The 16333-nt window shown below is 40.2% G+C and overlaps 2 long non-coding RNA genes across 2 annotated transcripts; both read left to right on the top strand.

Moving 5' to 3' along the window:
- The first annotated feature begins 3858 nt into the window (after positions 1 to 3858).
- On the top strand, positions 3859 to 6603 carry LOC133723894 (uncharacterized). The gene is made up of 3 exons (XR_009853329.1): positions 3859 to 4535; positions 5211 to 5286; positions 6212 to 6603. It is a non-coding gene; the product is annotated as an uncharacterized LOC133723894 (long non-coding RNA).
- A 2908-nt stretch (positions 6604 to 9511) lies between these two features.
- LOC133722503 (uncharacterized) lies at positions 9512 to 14130 on the top strand. The gene is made up of 3 exons (XR_009852806.1): positions 9512 to 12063; positions 12739 to 12814; positions 13740 to 14130. It is a non-coding gene; the product is annotated as an uncharacterized LOC133722503 (long non-coding RNA).
- Positions 14131 to 16333: the final 2203 nt, after the last annotated feature.

Raw genomic sequence — 16333 nt, 5'->3', positions numbered from 1 at the left:
AGTTCTTGAGGAGCATTTTTCTCTGGAAAATGCAGCAGGTGAGTTGACAAAAGGGAAAACTAGTGGCCATGACTTAACTGAGGAAGACCAGTGCACAACTGGTATTGATGGAACCCCTCCTAGGGGGCAATTTGAAATGCAAGCAGTGAATTCTATGATGGGGGGTGATACAGGCCTTAAGAATATGACCCTTGTTCTTTCTAAAGGGCAGAAAAAGAGACTCCGCAAACAGCAAAGAGAGGAAAAGCAGCCAGCAGAGGGCACTGTGGATCGTTACCCCGCAAGAAATAGGGGTCCTCCTCATAAGCTTAATTTATGAAGATTATTTTTTGGAATATTCGGGGATTAGCTAATGCTCCTACAAGAACTGCTCTTCGTAGTTTGATTAGAAAGCACTCCCCTGATTTCCTTTGTTTATCGGAACCTATGACATCTTTGACACGTGTTCCTGATTCTTTTTGGAGATCTATTGGTATGCAATTGGTCGGTGTCAATGATAGAGGTCAGTTATTTCCTAATATTTGGGTTTTTCATTCAACAAACATATCCTCTCCTACTATGATATCTTCTTCTAGTCAACATATGTTTGTGCAATTTTCTGTTGGTGGTATTGCTCATGGTCTGATATTTGTCTATGCGGCAACAACTAGTGTGGCACGTCGTCCTTTATGGTCTGCAATTGAGCAAATAAAGACAAGCTTCTCGGGTCCTTTGCTGTTAGTTGGTGATTTCAATGCGATTGTAGGAGCCCATGAAAAGACGGGTGGTAGACTACCTACTCGTGTTTCTTGTGATGACTTTCAGCATATGGTGGATGTGTGTCATTTGACACAAATTGATCTTAAAGGGTCACCGTTTACATGGACAAATGGTCGAGGAGTTGGATCACATATTGAAATGTTGTTGGACAGGTGCTTTTGTTCTATTCCATGGTTAGACTATTGGCCGATGACTAGTTGTTCCACTTTGGTTCGACACTCTTCTGATCATAATCCTCTCTTGATTTCATTCACCAAATACATTGCACAAGGTCCAATTCCATTCCGTTTTCAGAAGCTTTGGTTGGGGCACTCAGATTTTCTTAAAATTGTTCAAGTAGCATGGCAATCCTTTAAGGTATGTGGTTGTCCTATGTTTATTCTACAAAGGAAGCTTAAGCTTTTAAAACCTATTCTGAAGGAGTGGAATCTTAATGTCTTCGGTAATGTTCATTCTGCTGTGGATAGTGCACGCGCTGCCCTTGAAAAAATTCAACTAGCCATATCTCTTGATGGGTTTACTGATGTGCGTCATGTTGAGGAGCTTTTAGCCCAGGATGCTTTATCAAATGCTTTATTGGTTCAGGAAAAATTCTGGGCGGAGAAGGCAAGGGTGAGATGGGTTAGGGAAGGTGACAGAAATACTGGCTATTTTCATACTTTGGCAAAAATTCGACGAGCACGCTCCTCTATCACTTCTCTTCGCATTGGGAATGACTTGGTGGATGATGTTAATATTTTGCGTGATCATGTTGTTCAGCATTTTACAAGTGCCTTTTCAGATGATGGAAATATTGCTGATACAGGTTTGGTTGAAAATATTATTCCTTCAATGGTTTCTGATTCAGAAAATGGCTCTTTACTTGCTATTCCTTCTGATGAAGAGGTCAAAAATGTTGTATTTTCCATGAATGCTGATAGTGCCCCAGGTCCGGATGGTTATTCTGGTCACTTTTTTCAGGCTTGTTGGGATGTAGTTGGGTTGGATGTGGTCCGTGCTGTTAGATCTTTCTTTCAGTCAGGTTATATACTGCCTAATCTAAATTCCAGCTTTGTGGCGCTTATTCCCAAGGTTCAAGAAGCTGATGTTATCACTCAATTTCGGCCCATTGCTATGGCTAATTTTTCTTTTAAAATTATTACTCGCATACTGGCAGACCGTCTTGCTCCTATTGCTTCCAGGATTATATTGCCGAATCAATTTGGTTTTTTGAAAGGAAGACAAATCTCTGATTGCATTTTTCTGACTTCTGAGTGTGTTAACTTGTTGGATAATAAATGTCGTGGCGGGAATGTTGCCATTAAGTTTGATGTAGCAAAGGCATTTGATACTCTGAATTGGGACTTCCTTCGAAGGGTTCTTAATGCTTTTGGTTTTCATGCAACTTTTGTTGAATGGATTAGTTCTATATTGGCATCAGCTCGGCTCTCTATATTATTTAATGGCTCTCCAGTGGGATTTTTTAGTTGTAGCCGTGGAGTTCGACAAGGTGATCCACTGTCTCCTCTTCTTTTTTGCCTTGCTGAAGAGGTTCTTAGCCGTGGTATCTTGCGTCTGGCTGATATGGGGCATGTCCAAGCTATATCCTCTCCTCGTGCTGTGAAAGTCCCTTCTCATGTTTTATTTGCTGATGATATAATGGTTTTTTGTAAGGGAGATAAAAGAAGCCTACTAAATCTTATGGCTTTCTTTGAGGAGTACGGACTCAACTCGGGTCAATTGGTGAACAAAACCAAGTCTCATGTTTATTTGGGGAAGTCAGCTCTTCATCGTCGTACTCTAATATATTCTTGGTTGGGTGTTTCAGTGGGTAAATTGCCTTTCATGTACCTTGGTGTGCCAATTTTTGTTGGCCGTCCAAAGCGAATTTACTTCCAAGTCTTGGCTGATTGAATTCGTAATGTTATGTCTAATTGGAGAGGGCATTCTCTTTCCATGGCAGGACGGGTAACTCTGGTCAATTCTGTGGTGGTTAGTATGCTTTCCCATAGTTTCACAATTTATGCTTGGCCGAGGACTGTATTGCAACAAGTTCGAAATTGGATGAGGAATTTTATTTGGACCGGCAATGTGTCTTCTAGAGCCTATTATCCAGTCTCTTGGAAAAAGTGTTGTGCTCCATTGAAGGAGGGTGGTCTTGGAGTTCGTAATATTATGGCTCTTAATAAGGCTTTCCTCCTAAAAAAATTTTGGGATTTCTTAACTAAGTCTACACCAGCGGCTGCTTTTTTTTCTGCTCGGTTTCTTCAACGTTCAGGTCAGCCATGTTCTTACTATAAAAAATCATCTATTTGGCCTGGCATGCGACCCTTGTTTATGGATATTTTCTACAACTCTAAATGGTTAGTGGGCAATGGTCGATCAATTGATTTTTGGCATGGTAATTGGCTTAATGGTTCAGTTGTTGATAGATTGGGTATGGTGCATCCGCTTGGCAAATTATTATGTGCCAAAGTTTCTGATTTCATCAGAGATGGCTCTTGGTATTGCTCTACAAATTTGATTGCTGATCTTTCTGCACTTTGGTCAGAAATTTCAGCTGTTAGACTTCCTTATTCAGACATGGAGGATAAGCTGGTGTGGTTGGATTCTTCTGATGGGAGTTTATCTTTATCTATAGCCTATGAGTTCAAGAGGAGTAAACAGGCAATTGTTCTTTGGGGTAGATGGGTTTGGCGTCAATGCTTTCGTCCTCGAAACTCTGTTACTTTATGGAAATTTCTTCATGGTAAGCTTTTAACAGATGATCTCTTACTTCAGCGAGGCTTTTCTTTTGCTTCTATGTGCTCTCTCTGTCATGCATCTGCTGAGACTGCCCACCACCTTTTTTTTGAGTGCTCTTTTGTAATACCCGAAAAATTCAAGTTAATTTCCGATGACGTTTTGGAAATGATTTCGTGGTCGTGGACACGAGTACGAAGCTTAGAGGAGTGTGGAATTAGTTCGAACGATTTTATTTTGAAAACTGAACGTTTTAGGGGGGTCAAAGGAGTTGACTTTTTATACATTGGGAAATTGGGAAAACTTCCTTCATGAAAGTTGTAGAGCACGTCGATACGAGTTCGTGGACATATGGAACGTAATATTCGGAGTTCGTATGAATAAGTTACGAATATTTGAAAATTGGGATTTTCTATAAATATGAAAAAAAAATCCGAATATTGCAAATGAGGACAGAATTTCTGGAACTCCAGAAATTTCTCCCCATTTCTCTCCCGAGCCCAGCCGCGACCCCCTCCCTTCGTCACCTTCGTTCTTCCTCATCCGGCCACCGATTGATGTGAAACAAAGTGGGTTTTTCTGGTCTCGACCCCCTTTACGAGTTTGTAGAAGAAATCGAAGTGAAATACGAGCTGTATGAGGCTCTACAAGGTCGAGAAGAGAGCCTCGTCGGAGACGAAATCGCTCTTCCCCACTTTTTCTGGGCTCTACTTTGTCTGGCCATATCTTCCTCTACAGGCCTCCGATCGACCTGATTCCAAAAGCAATTTTTCTCACCGTGAAGTTTTCTACAACTTTCCAGAAGACATCGACTTGAGATAACCATCGTGGTGGCCGCTAGAAGACCGAGAAGCCGCACAGCCGAGCTGGAAATCGTCTTCCTTCGCCACCTTGGTTCTCCCAGCTCCGGCCACTATAGCTCGAGTTCTTTGAGGGCTTTTCTAGCCCAGAGGAAGTAGAAGCTATCCCCAAGAAGGCTTGCAGCGATTTAATCCGGGGTGATCGAATTTTGAAGATTGGGAAACTAGGGTTCTTCGGGTTTCAAAACTTGCGAGGTAAAATTCTACTTTTTGGCTTATAATCTGACTTTGGTGTAGTTATGAAAAGTGAAATTGGAGTTGAGTTGAAGGACTTTGATGTTGGGAGTTTTGTCTAATTTTGACTTTGGATGGGTGGCGGTGCCGCCACTGTGATGGTGGTTTCCGGCGACCTCCGGACACCCCAAGGACAGTTTCTGTCCATTTTTGTGTTCTACGTGTCGATACGATCGTTTGCATATATAATTCATAATTTTTGGATATCGTATGATGAAGTTATGAATTTTTAAGTTTCGATCGATTTCGATCGTTAGATTTGTGATATGTGAAGTTAGGACCGTCAGATGGACTTGTAGTTTTGATACGATGATCTTATGACTGTCCCAGTGGCTTTGTGTGGTCATGGGCGAAGATCCGACCGTTGGATCTTCGTATAAATGCAAAACGGTGATTAGGGAGGCGATTCGTGAGAATCCGTCCGTCGGATTTTTGTATAAATTTGTGAAGATGTTAGTAAGGACGATTCAGGAAGATCTGACCGTTGGATCTTCGTGATGATTTTTGGGGGGTGATCCTAAAGGCGATCCGTGAGGATCCGACCGTTGGATCATCATTTAATTTCGATCCGACCGTTGGATTGTCGTTTGAGTATGTTTTTGAGCTATTGGCTAAGTTAAGGTCATGTGTGATTAGGTGATTGACGGTCTCCCTTGGGTGAACGATTTCGGTGTGTATTGTGTTGAATTGAAGACGCAGCGGGAATATCGAGGTGAGTAAATCGCACATGGTTCATTCACGAACCGAAATTCGGTGATTTTATTTAATTGAGAAATTGTGGAAATTGTTTTACTAAAATAAATATTTGTTTTAAATTATATGGACTTGATCGACTACGGTCCATAGGTCAGTAAAATGTATTTAAACTATAAAAATGAATTTCTAGATTTTATTGCATGTGAACTATAGTTGGTATTAGTGGTCACTCTTGTGTGGGTGACTACGTATATATATATTTACGTGGAATATATATTGGATGGTGTGATTTACTGAGTTATATTTTGAGCATTACCCTTGGAATATGTGATTTATCTTAGATGTTGTGTTGTCTATGATAATGGGTAATTGAGTAAAGTGCGATAGTTGAGTCGTTGAGATGAATTAAATGAAGAGTCGAGTGAATTGAGAAAAGCAGTCATTCGTAAGGTGAACCTTGGCCCAGGTGACACTTTACGATACAGTTAGAGCTCTAGTCTGTCTGCCGTCATACTGCTTGGGGGATAAACGAGTTATCATATGCCCTTGGGTATGACATGACATACTGAATGGGGTGATTAATATAATTAATCATAAGCCTGTAAGTATGATATACTGAATGGGGTGATTAATATAATTAATCATAAGCCTGTAAGTATAATATACTGCATGGGATGATTTATATAAATAAATCATAAGCCTGTGAGTATATATTGAGTAAGAAGTTGTTTATTATTGAGTAGTCATGATGAGATGTGAGTTGATTGATGCTTGAAGTGATGTTGTACACTTCAATTCTTATGCAAAACAAAATTAAAATGTGCTTGAGTTGATTGTGTTACTTTAAATCGTGCAATCCTTTCATTTACTCATACGAGCTTTGCAAAAAGCTTACCGGGTTTGTATTGTTGCAATCCCGGTACACTATTCAAACGGTGTAGCGGGTAATCCTGCAGGTCAGGAGAATCAGGACGGTGATCGTGCGGGTTAGAGAATTTGTTTTAGTTTTACAGCAATTGTAATTGTGAGGTGAGTTATGCTCATTTGAGCCTTACAATATAATTTGGTGAGAGTGTGCTGTAATAAACAAATTTGAGATTTGGTTTATGTAATATCGAGCGATGTGAGGTGTGGTTGTTTTGAGAAAAAAAAATTCAGGTTGTATTTATGTGAGTTGTATTAATTCATGTTTCGGATTTTGATTTGTATTTAAAATTCGGGGCGTGACAGTTTGGTATCAGAGCGTAAGGTGCATATTTGGTGATGTGTCAATACCTTCCGAGTGATGGCCCGGCTGCAGCGGATCCCCATCGTGTGCTCTTCGGTATTGGCTAAGTCATTGGGTATGCGTGAGTGTTGGGAGTTGTTTAGGCCGCTAGGTCGTTTTAGGAACGTGAATACCTTCCCTATTGTATTGACTTGGTTAATATGAATTTGTATTTGACTTATACTGTGTTTTAAGTGTTATACAAGTATTAGCCAAGCATACTATACTCCTTAGGTGATGGATATTCGAAGGGCTTGTACTTAGAACCTTACAGTTGTCTTGTAGGTTCGTATGGGAATAAGTTCAGTGGCCGCGAGTTACAATCTTTGAGGAATAGGAACCTCTTGATTCAACTCTGTTAAGTCAACGAGGATTGTTTTATGGAAATGAGGTTCTTTTGATTGTTGAAGTGTTTGGTTGAAGGCATGATGTGGATCTATGCACGTACCTAGTGTGGATACGAGTATTGATTGATAGAAGTTTACCTTCTTAAGTTAGACGTACATATGTTTTTGGATGAGATGTACATGTCAAATAATAGATATCTTGTTTTGTAATGAGATGTCCTTGTGGAGTTTGTTAGTAGGGTTGAGGTTAGGGAAGAAATTATTGTGGTTACTTCTTCCTTGTGCTTGTAAGTTGTTAAGCAGAGTTTAAGGTGCGAGACAAGAATTTTATTTTGTGCTCGATGGTTAGAGATGAGAGACCATTGTTTTGGGTTGTCGTTGAGTACTATAATTCCTTCAGAATCAGGATTGTTGGTAGAATTGGAATTAGTAGTAGTTTTGGTGATTCGGAATTTGAATTGAGTTCGCGAGATGTGTCTTATATACGTGGTTGATGTTGCTTGCATCATTTTGGAACGATACGTTACGATTCACAAGGAAAACTGGATTTGAAATTTATTCATTTGAACACCATGGGTTGATGACCTGACCGTGACTTGTGAATATAGTTTTGTTCAAGTGAATGAAATTGAATTTTGTGGCCTTTGTGTGGTGAACTAGTTTTCTTAAGTTTTGGATCATAATATGGAGATGGACTGAAGTGAATTTGAAGTCGTGTGGTGTTTTAAGTTTACGTAGGCGGGACACTTAATGTTTTGCAATGGAGTTGATTTTGGTCAGTAAATAATTGGGAGAGTTAGAATCAACTCTTTGTAAAATGATATTGGACGATAGTGTGCGCCTTTGGTGGCTGATTTTAGATGAAGTGGTTAAACACAAATTTGAGTATTGATTTTAGTGACTTTGTTAGGTATCCATAGTGGTTCAAGTGAATTACTATGTGATATGGAGTGTGATTCGATTTCTGAATCGCTAAATGTTAAGGATTGAATTGTGGTGAGTTTTTGTTGAAGCAATTGATAGATGGAATTATCGAGATTCTATAAGAGTTGTAAGAGTAACTCTAAAGATGTGGGTTTTTCCTAGCTAACTCAGGATGTGTTTAGCTTTATAAATCCCTAATCCTATCGATGAAATTGTTGTGTTTGGTTTGACTCAGAGGTTACTAGCTAGACCTCGATGCGACTTAATTGATTGTTGGATTCTTTTTGAGTGATTGTTTTTATTGCATCATTATGAAAGATGTGTGCAGTAGAGTTGTTTATGGTTTTGAAAATAGTATTGGGTGACCAAGGTTCGATCCTTGGTGTTGTTGTTGGTTAAACAAAAAGAAAAGAAAACATGCACACCATCTTATTGATTTTACATTACAAAAAAAAAAAAAAAAAAAAAAAAAAAAAAAAAAGGAAAACGAGAACCATGCTATACTAAGCCTAGTCAGCAGCTCCGGATGGATTGAGGCTGAGCTCAAGAGAAACGTTTGAGCCACTGTGGTAACCGCCTGAGCCACCAGAATAGTAACCAAAAGCGCTACCTTCCTCGGAAGTAGCCTTCAGGTTACCAAAGATGTCCTCGCCGTGCACGGGGAACAGAGGAAGAGTTTGAACCTCCTGGTGATCTCCTCCTCGTTGTTGCAGGGATGTTTGTCCTCCTGTTGTGCCAAAAGAGTTGTACTGGTATTAGTGTTGAAGTGTGAGGAAGAATATGAAACAAATTTTAAATCAAGAAATCCTTCATTACCAGTAGAATAGGTGGAACCAAAGTTGAGATCAATGGATCTACCATCATCAGTAGAACTAGTGGACCCAAAATTGATGTCAATGGATCCACCAGCTGGCCCAAAATTGATGTCGATGGATCCACCAGCACCAGTAGAACCAGTGGACCCAAAATTGAGATCAATGGATCCACCAGTACCAAGAGAACTAGTTCCCATGGGCACTGGAGCAGCCTGATTACACCTATTCATCTGCTTCTCTCGAGCCCTGACGTTCTGGAACCAAAAGTAAATGTTCTTACCCTCAACATGTCCATACTGGTTCAGCTGGAGGCAGATCTCGTGAATGTGCTCTGAAGTTGGGCACTTAAATCCCTTGACGTAGTAAAGATCCTTGAGGATTCTTATTTGTTCTGGAGTAGGAATCCACCTGGTACGGCTTCGCCAGAAATCCATGTTGGCACTACTTCCAGCTGCTTGGGTGTTTCCTCCCTCCTCTGTTGGTTGCTGTTGTTGTGGTTCCATTTGTTGCGGGGTTTGGAGCTCCATTAGTTGCAGAGTTCGTGGCTCTTGGGTCATGGAGTGAGAGGATGTGAAAATCGAGGAATACATGGTTTAGTGTTTGAGGGAGATTTTGTTAGAAGGATTGGAGTTGTTGAACTGGTGATTGGAGATCTGAGATTCTCAGAGGAAAGATGAGATCGAATCTTCAAATGGAAGAAAAGATCTGAGAAAGAAGGATTGAAGATTTGGAGGAAAAGATTGAAGATCTGAGAGTGAAAAACTGGGGATTTGAGAAGAGAAAGGCTGAAGAGTTGAGAGAGAAAGGCTTGAACTCGGAAGAAAATTTCTTTTCCTTTGGAGTGAACAGTCGCGTCTCCAGAATGCACCTATTTATAGAACAAGGTGAGCAGATCTCCACCGTTGGATGAACGATCTCAGAATTTGAATCCACGCGTTGGATTAAAGTCGCCCCGAAACCCGGAAAAGCTGTTGGCGCGTGTTGAGCGTGTAAGGGGACAGGCCGAACCTCGAGACGCTGTGGCAGACAGCTTTAGCAGAAAGTGATTTGCTTTCCGTAAATCACGGAAGAGACGTGTCGTGGCACGTGGAGTGTACCGACAGTTTGTTGTTATTCTATCGCTTATGATAGAATAAATGAAAGAAGTTGCATGGATAGTAACGAGAGCAGCTGGTGCTCTAGTGGTTGAAGAGCAAGGCTCTTGTACAAGAGGTCAGAGGTTCGAACCTTGCCTCTCGTTTATTTTTATTATGTTCGCTTATGACATAATAAGTATAACATTTGTACACATTATATTAAGCACAGCTTGTGCTCCAGTGGTTGGGGGACAAAGGTTTCGTGCGGCAGGTTGAGGTTTCGAACCTTGCCTTCCCCGTTATTTTATTTATGTCACTTATGACATAATAAATATAACACGTGAGCATATATTAATGAAGGCAGCTCTTGCTTCAGTGGTTGGGAGCAAAACCTTCGTGTTCGAGGTCGGGAGTTCGAACCTTACCTCTTACAAATATTTTTGGATCTCGTATATGCTTGATATACGGACGTATATACGGTATGTACGGTATACATACGTATATACGGTCTGTACGGTATGCATAAGTATATACAGTTGTATGGTATGCATACGTATATACGGTCTGTACGGTATGTATACGTATATACGGTATGTACAATTTCATACCGTAGCCGAGCTAAAAAGTTGTGGGCCGAATAGTAGGCCCGAATAGTAAGCCCAAATTTGGTTGGGCCTATTCAAAATGCGTTTGGTTCGGCCGATTGGTAGGCCCAAATAGTAAGCCCAATTGTTCGGCCGATTTGTAGGCCCAAATAGTAAGCCCAATTGTTCGGCCGATTGGTAGGCACAAATAGTAAGCCCAATTGTTCGGCCCGAATGGTAGGCCCAAATGTTAAGCCCAATTGTTCGGCCCAAATGGTAGGCCCAAATGTTAAACCCAAATTGGTTCGGGCCGGTTCGAAATGTGGATGGTTCGGTTTCTTCGGCCCAATTGGCCAGCCCTAATGCTTAGCCCAAGGATTGAGCAAGCCCAAGTCATCATCACTGGGTGTCAGATTTTATTGGCATGCTTTTGGGGATGATTTGTTTTGAGTGATGCATCTCTATTGTTGTGTAGAATAGTGCATGCTTAAGTTTTACTATAGAGATTTACCGTGATGCTAATTGAGTAGCGAAACGCTTTGTGAGAATGTTTACTGTGCTTGTATGCCAGTACAGGATGATGATCTATGTGAAGATCTATGTGATGATCTATGAGATGATCTATGTGAAGATCTATGTGAGGATCCATGTGGTGATTTTGTGTGAGTTTACTTTTGTGATGAAAGAATTTGTGGCCTTAGGAATGTATTTTTATACAAAGGGCTGTGGCTTTGTAGATTACTACAGCTTTGGAAAGGATGGAGATTCGATGGTTAGGTTAACCGTAATCGAGAGCAATTAACTTGCGCTTAAATTTCGGGACGAAATTTCTTTAAGGAGGGTGGATTGTAATACCCGAAAAATTCAAGTTAATTTCCGATGACGTTTTGGAAATGATTTCGTGGTCGTGGACACGAGTACGAAGCTTAGAGGAGTGTGGAATTAGTTCGAACGATTTTATTTTGAAAACTGAACGTTTTAGGGGGGTCAAAGGAGTTGACTTTTTATACATTGGGAAATTGGGAAAACTTCCTTCATGAAAGTTGTAGAGCGCGTCGATACGAGTTCGTGGACATATGGAACGTAATATTCGGAGTTCGTATGAATAAGTTACGAATATTTGAAAATTGGGATTTTCTATAAATATGAAAAAAAAATCCGAATATTGCAAATGAGGACAGAATTTCTGGAACTCCAGAAATTTCTCCCCATTTCTCTCCCGAGCCCAGCCGCGACCCCCTCCCTTCGTCACCTTCGTTCTTCCTCATCCGGCCACCGATTGATGTGAAACAAAGTGGGTTTTTCTGGTCTCGACCCCCTTTACGAGTTTGTAGAAGAAATCGAAGTGAAATACGAGCTGTATGAGGCTCTACAAGGTCGAGAAGAGAGCCTCGTCGGAGACGAAATCGCTCTTCCCCACTTTTTCTGGGCTCTACTTTGTCTGGCCATATCTTCCTCTACAGGCCTCCGATCGACCTGATTCCAAAAGCAATTTTTCTCACCGTGAAGTTTTCTACAACTTTCCAGAAGACATCGACTTGAGATAACCATCGTGGTGGCCGCTAGAAGACCGAGAAGCCGCACAGCCGAGCTGGAAATCGTCTTCCTTCGCCACCTTGGTTCTCCCAGCTCCGGCCACTATAGCTCGAGTTCTTTGAGGGCTTTTCTAGCCCAGAGGAAGTAGAAGCTATCCCCAAGAAGGCTTGCAGCGATTTAATCCGGGGTGATCGAATTTTGAAGATTGGGAAACTAGGGTTCTTCGGGTTTCAAAACTTGCGAGGTAAAATTCTACTTTTTGGCTTATAATCTGACTTTGGTGTAGTTATGAAAAGTGAAATTGGAGTTGAGTTGAAGGACTTTGATGTTGGGAGTTTTGTCTAATTTTGACTTTGGATGGGTGGCGGTGCCGCCACTGTGATGGTGGTTTCCGGCGACCTCCGGACACCCCAAGGACAGTTTCTGTCCATTTTTGTGTTCTACGTGTCGATACGATCGTTTGCATATATAATTCATAATTTTTGGATATCGTATGATGAAGTTATGAATTTTTAAGTTTCGATCGATTTCGATCGTTAGATTTGTGATATGTGAAGTTAGGACCGTCAGATGGACTTGTAGTTTTGATACGATGATCTTATGACTGTCCCAGTGGCTTTGTGTGGTCATGGGCGAAGATCCGACCGTTGGATCTTCGTATAAATGCAAAACGGTGATTAGGGAGGCGATTCGTGAGAATCCGTCCGTCGGATTTTTGTATAAATTTGTGAAGATGTTAGTAAGGACGATTCAGGAAGATCTGACCGTTGGATCTTCGTGATGATTTTTGGGGGGTGATCCTAAAGGCGATCCGTGAGGATCCGACCGTTGGATCATCATTTAATTTCGATCCGACCGTTGGATTGTCGTTTGAGTATGTTTTTGAGCTATTGGCTAAGTTAAGGTCATGTGTGATTAGGTGATTGACGGTCTCCCTTGGGTGAACGATTTCGGTGTGTATTGTGTTGAATTGAAGACGCAGCGGGAATATCGAGGTGAGTAAATCGCACATGGTTCATTCACGAACCGAAATTCGGTGATTTTATTTAATTGAGAAATTGTGGAAATTGTTTTACTAAAATAAATATTTGTTTTAAATTATATGGACTTGATCGACTACGGTCCATAGGTCAGTAAAATGTATTTAAACTATAAAAATGAATTTCTAGATTTTATTGCATGTGAACTATAGTTGGTATTAGTGGTCACTCTTGTGTGGGTGACTACGTATATATATATTTACGTGGAATATATATTGGATGGTGTGATTTACTGAGTTATATTTTGAGCATTACCCTTGGAATATGTGATTTATCTTAGATGTTGTGTTGTCTATGATAATGGGTAATTGAGTAAAGTGCGATAGTTGAGTCGTTGAGATGAATTAAATGAAGAGTCGAGTGAATTGAGAAAAGCAGTCATTCGTAAGGTGAACCTTGGCCCAGGTGACACTTTACGATACAGTTAGAGCTCTAGTCTGTCTGCCGTCATACTGCTTGGGGGATAAACGAGTTATCATATGCCCTTGGGTATGACATGACATACTGAATGGGGTGATTAATATAATTAATCATAAGCCTGTAAGTATGATATACTGAATGGGGTGATTAATATAATTAATCATAAGCCTGTAAGTATAATATACTGCATGGGATGATTTATATAAATAAATCATAAGCCTGTGAGTATATATTGAGTAAGAAGTTGTTTATTATTGAGTAGTCATGATGAGATGTGAGTTGATTGATGCTTGAAGTGATGTTGTACACTTCAATTCTTATGCAAAACAAAATTAAAATGTGCTTGAGTTGATTGTGTTACTTTAAATCGTGCAATCCTTTCATTTACTCATACGAGCTTTGCAAAAAGCTTACCGGGTTTGTATTGTTGCAATCCCGGTACACTATTCAAACGGTGTAGCGGGTAATCCTGCAGGTCAGGAGAATCAGGACGGTGATCGTGCGGGTTAGAGAATTTGTTTTAGTTTTACAGCAATTGTAATTGTGAGGTGAGTTATGCTCATTTGAGCCTTACAATATAATTTGGTGAGAGTGTGCTGTAATAAACAAATTTGAGATTTGGTTTATGTAATATCGAGCGATGTGAGGTGTGGTTGTTTTGAGAAAAAAAAATTCAGGTTGTATTTATGTGAGTTGTATTAATTCATGTTTCGGATTTTGATTTGTATTTAAAATTCGGGGCGTGACAGTTTGGTATCAGAGCGTAAGGTGCATATTTGGTGATGTGTCAATACCTTCCGAGTGATGGCCCGGCTGCAGCGGATCCCCATCGTGTGCTCTTCGGTATTGGCTAAGTCATTGGGTATGCGTGAGTGTTGGGAGTTGTTTAGGCCGCTAGGTCGTTTTAGGAACGTGAATACCTTCCCTATTGTATTGACTTGGTTAATATGAATTTGTATTTGACTTATACTGTGTTTTAAGTGTTATACAAGTATTAGCCAAGCATACTATACTCCTTAGGTGATGGATATTCGAAGGGCTTGTACTTAGAACCTTACAGTTGTCTTGTAGGTTCGTATGGGAATAAGTTCAGTGGCCGCGAGTTACAATCTTTGAGGAATAGGAACCTCTTGATTCAACTCTGTTAAGTCAACGAGGATTGTTTTATGGAAATGAGGTTCTTTTGATTGTTGAAGTGTTTGGTTGAAGGCATGATGTGGATCTATGCACGTACCTAGTGTGGATACGAGTATTGATTGATAGAAGTTTACCTTCTTAAGTTAGACGTACATATGTTTTTGGATGAGATGTACATGTCAAATAATAGATATCTTGTTTTGTAATGAGATGTCCTTGTGGAGTTTGTTAGTAGGGTTGAGGTTAGGGAAGAAATTATTGTGGTTACTTCTTCCTTGTGCTTGTAAGTTGTTAAGCAGAGTTTAAGGTGCGAGACAAGAATTTTATTTTGTGCTCGATGGTTAGAGATGAGAGACCATTGTTTTGGGTTGTCGTTGAGTACTATAATTCCTTCAGAATCAGGATTGTTGGTAGAATTGGAATTAGTAGTAGTTTTGGTGATTCGGAATTTGAATTGAGTTCGCGAGATGTGTCTTATATACGTGGTTGATGTTGCTTGCATCATTTTGGAACGATACGTTACGATTCACAAGGAAAACTGGATTTGAAATTTATTCATTTGAACACCATGGGTTGATGACCTGACCGTGACTTGTGAATATAGTTTTGTTCAAGTGAATGAAATTGAATTTTGTGGCCTTTGTGTGGTGAACTAGTTTTCTTAAGTTTTGGATCATAATATGGAGATGGACTGAAGTGAATTTGAAGTCGTGTGGTGTTTTAAGTTTACGTAGGCGGGACACTTAATGTTTTGCAATGGAGTTGATTTTGGTCAGTAAATAATTGGGAGAGTTAGAATCAACTCTTTGTAAAATGATATTGGACGATAGTGTGCGCCTTTGGTGGCTGATTTTAGATGAAGTGGTTAAACACAAATTTGAGTATTGATTTTAGTGACTTTGTTAGGTATCCATAGTGGTTCAAGTGAATTACTATGTGATATGGAGTGTGATTCGATTTCTGAATCGCTAAATGTTAAGGATTGAATTGTGGTGAGTTTTTGTTGAAGCAATTGATAGATGGAATTATCGAGATTCTATAAGAGTTGTAAGAGTAACTCTAAAGATGTGGGTTTTTCCTAGCTAACTCAGGATGTGTTTAGCTTTATAAATCCCTAATCCTATCGATGAAATTGTTGTGTTTGGTTTGACTCAGAGGTTACTAGCTAGACCTCGATGCGACTTAATTGATTGTTGGATTCTTTTTGAGTGATTGTTTTTATTGCATCATTATGAAAGATGTGTGCAGTAGAGTTGTTTATGGTTTTGAAAATAGTATTGGGTGACCAAGGTTCGATCCTTGGTGTTGTTGTTGGTTAAACAAAAAGAAAAGAAAACATGCACACCATCTTATTGATTTTACATTACAAAAAAAAAAAAAAAAAAAAAAAAAAAAAAAAAAAGGAAAACGAGAACCATGCTATACTAAGCCTAGTCAGCAGCTCCGGATGGATTGAGGCTGAGCTCAAGAGAAACGTTTGAGCCACTGTGGTAACCGCCTGAGCCACCAGAATAGTAACCAAAAGCGCTACCTTCCTCGGAAGTAGCCTTCAGGTTACCAAAGATGTCCTCGCCGTGCACGGGGAACAGAGGAAGAGTTTGAACCTCCTGGTGATCTCCTCCTCGTTGTTGCAGGGATGTTTGTCCTCCTGTTGTGCCAAAAGAGTTGTACTGGTATTAGTGTTGAAGTGTGAGGAAGAATATGAAACAAAATTTAAATCAAGAAATCCTTCATTACCAGTAGAATAGGTGGAACCAAAGTTGAGATCAATGGATCTACCATCATCAGTAGAACTAGTGGACCCAAAATTGATGTCAATGGATCCACCAGCTGGCCCAAAATTGATGTCGATGGATCCACCAGCACCAGTAGAACCAGTGGACCCAAAATTGAGATCAATGGATCCACCAGTACCAA

Source organism: Rosa rugosa, chromosome 7 (assembly GCF_958449725.1).
Source record: "Rosa rugosa chromosome 7, drRosRugo1.1, whole genome shotgun sequence".
Classification (NCBI taxonomy): Eukaryota; Viridiplantae; Streptophyta; class Magnoliopsida; order Rosales; family Rosaceae; genus Rosa; species Rosa rugosa.
The sequence above is the reverse complement of the archived record's forward strand: the minus strand, read 5'-3'. Positions and strand labels throughout refer to the sequence as shown.